Here is a 4,181-nt window from a genome sequence, read left to right as displayed (position 1 = left end):
TATATATATATATAGATATATTCTATATATATATATTTATATACACATAGATAGATATAGATATATACATATATACATGTGTATATGTCTGTATGTATGTATGCATATGCACAGTATATATGTATATATACACATAAATTTATACCTATATATTCTTATTTATAGATACATACATAGATACATTTGAATATATGTATATAATATATATATATATATATATATATATTACATATACATATAATATATATATATATATATATTATATATATACTGTATATATATTATATATATATATATATATTATATATATATATATATATTTATACTGTATATGCCTAAATATATTCATATACATATGCATATATTCCTATAAACTGTATATGTATATATATATGTATCCTGTGATAAATACAAAGATGGTGTATCTATTATTGTTCATAATTTCTTTCTTTTGTGTCCTGGATTAAAACATATCTGACGTATCGCGGATTTTTTAAGAGTACCAAGCACTTTCATGCGTTACAATAAACACTTCTTCAAGGTACAGTACAAAGTGATTTACAGGTGAAATATGACAGAGGTAAACTTGACAGCCTTTACATATAATTCACTCTGTACTATACTCTAAAGAACTTTATGTTGAAAGGCACGAAAGCGCTAACTAATAGTCTCTATATTATTTTCGACTGGCTGTTTCACCATATATATATATATATATATATATAGGCTATATATATATATATATATATATATATAGTAACTGATAGTATTATGGAGGAGGTATTTTTTAAACGATAGAACATCAGCAAAAGTGAACGGCAGTGAAAATTATAAAATAACTGGAAAATAACGAAAAAAAAGTAAGAGATCGTATCAAGTCAACAAAATGGTTCAAAAGCTATTAACTTAATCGCCAGAATAGTTATAATTCTACACAGCAAATGCACATATGCAGAGACGAGAGAGAGAGAGAGAGAGAGAGAGAGAGAGAGAGAGAGAGAGAGAGATCAAAACCCATCCGTGATATCAGAAAGAGAGCAGAGAGGGAGGGGAGGGGGAGCCGCTAGCGTGCCGTTGTGCACTATCAGAAAAACTCAATCATGTGAAGAATTGCGGCTGATTCTTGGTTAGTGTGACAGCTCTTCATCGTAGCTGATGATGGATCACATGATATCCTACATACCTTCTCTTCCTAATCTCTCCCTCTACCTACCAATTGCCCCCTACCTACCCCCTCTCACCTTTACACCCCCCTCCCCATTGCCTCACCCTTCTACCTTTCCTCTTGTTCTTGTTTCTTCTGCTTCTTTCTTATATACGCCCATTCGAACCCACGCCACGTATATGCTCTAGGTCTGCTAAGAGATAAGGTAAAGAAGTTTGTACAATGATCAGACCACCATAGCATTTTGCTGGTTTTCTGTATAATGTTTTTTTTATAATAACATATATATATATATATATATATGTATTATATATATATATATATATGTATGTATATATATATATATATATATAATATATATACATTCATCTAAGAATATATATATATTATATATATATAAACATTCATCTAAGAATGTATATATATATATATATATATATATATATATATATATATATATATATATGTATATATATATGTATATATATATATACAATATATATATATAAATATTCATCTAAGAATACATATATATATATATATATATATATAATCACTATTTTACAATATATTTATTCAAATTTCAGTTAGATTGGTTTTTACCAAAATAAATGTCACTGATAGGGAACGGCAAAAGCCGTCGAGGTTCAGGTCTTGACGTATTTCCCTTTTGCGTCATGGGCGTAGGGCTAACATCACCATCCCAAAGAAACTTGATAAACGTAGTAAGGTAATTACATCCAGGTCTACCTACTTTACGGGGGGAATTACCTTGTTCAGTTAAACTTGTAACAATTTAAGGAACTTTTTTTTTTTCCTTTCTTTTATTACCTTATGTTCGGTTTTGTACATAACACTATTTTACACACCTTTTTGGTTAAGTCGTAGTCATTGTATCATAACATTAGACGGGGTAGCGTTTAATTTCACTTTCCAAAGAATACATGATTATTTTCAATCTATCATTTTAACTAGTTAGATATTTATTCATTACATGTTATTACACATTACTTTCAATGCTATGATATATTGCCTATGATGTACCGTTTTCATTACAAATGTTCCAGGGCAAGTAAATAATATTGACGAGACAACTGTTTGGTAAGCCAATTGCATAACATACATTATCATTCGACATCAGAAAAAGGTATAAACATAATTTCTTCCTAAATTATAGCTTTCAAATAAAAACACAACTGCTGTCATTATTTTTACGTACTTATGGGAATGAATAATGGAAACATCATAGGAAAACAATCAGGGATAAAACCTGAAAAAAAACATATATATATATATATATATATACACATATATATAGTTTATAATGTGTATATTTATATATATATATGTATATATATATATATATATATATATATATATATGTGTGTGTGTTTATATTTATATATATATATGTATATATATATATATATATATAGATGTGTATATATATATATATATATATATGTATATATATAATATATATATATATATATATGTATATATATATAAAAGTATATACATATATATATATATATATATATATGATAATATGCAACACGGAGGATGTTTTAGATAAATGAACTCTGTTGAGCCTGAATAATCCGAGTAAAACACTAGACATAAAGGAGAGAAGGTTGATTGGCGTTTCCCTAACATAAATCATGGAAACGAACACCTGAAGAAAAAATTTATAATTACACTAAAATATAGCTGTCTCCACCACTAAGAGACTATATATATTTATATATATATATATATATATATATGTATATGTGTATATATATGTGTTTGTATGTATGTATATAATATATATATATATATATATATATAATATATATATAATATATATATATGAGAGAGAGAGAGAGAGAGAGAGAGAGAGAGAGAGAGAGAGAGAGAGAGATAATATGAAGAATGAACTAGACTGGAGTGTAAATCTCTACCACTGACGTATGGAATTAGATCGTCAGGAACTAGCTCATTGATTGGTTATTGATTATTGTGAATTACTTCGACCTTTCATTATGGTTAACTGGAGAGAAAGAGGGGGGCGTGGCTGGATTGGTTAGGTAACCGACTGGAGTACGATGATAGAGGTTTTTCATATTGCTCTTATGAAAACCTAAAGTCTGGTTCTAGGTTCTAAATATTTTTCTGATAAACCTATAGAATAGAAAATATTAAGTACAATTAGTTGTAATTTTTCCCCTTAGCTATTTTTTATCATAAATATAATTAGTTATAAAATTTCTTTTATTAATTATAATTTTTCCCATTAGCTATTTTCTATCATAATTACCTATAACATTTTTGTCATTAGTTGTCATTTTTCCTATTTATTATCTACTCGAGTAAATAGAGAGTAATTTTATCTTAAAGAATGTCATTGTTGTGAGAAAGTTAATACTGCAAAATCTTGACCCAAGGAACGTTAGGTACTGTCCTGGGGCTCCTAACAATGTATATGATATGAGAGGCTGGCTCTGAACAGGAAATTCTCAGAGTCAAGGCCTAATGCAAGTAAATATAAGATTGCAAATTGCTGTTAGGCCTAAGTATATATAAATATCATGGATAGGTAATGACTACCTGGCTAGTTCTTTATTCCAATTTTTTTTCATAACTCTGGAATTTAAACATTATTCAACTATGTTATAGCATTTAGACTAACAGCCATGAACACACACACACACACACATATATATATATATATATATATTGTGTGTGTATGTATTTATATATATATATATATATATACACACACAAAATATATTTGGTTTTTTATCATGGTTTTATTATATTCAATTTTCAGATAAACAGTGACACAAAAAGAAGATAGTATGACCAAAATGTAATCCCTTTTTAATAGGTCCAGGTTTTGCAATTGTATTTTATAAAGTAGAGGAACAATGAGAGAGAGAGAGAGAGAGAGAGAGAGAGAGAGAGAGAGAGAGAGTATCTGACCAAATTTATCCTCTTGCAATTTCAGTCACCAACGGCGTGATGTACAACGCAA

The sequence above is a fragment of the Palaemon carinicauda genome, chromosome 14 (assembly GCF_036898095.1).
Source record: "Palaemon carinicauda isolate YSFRI2023 chromosome 14, ASM3689809v2, whole genome shotgun sequence".
NCBI classification, from domain to species: domain Eukaryota; kingdom Metazoa; phylum Arthropoda; class Malacostraca; order Decapoda; family Palaemonidae; genus Palaemon; species Palaemon carinicauda.
Note: the sequence above shows the minus strand (reverse complement) of the source record.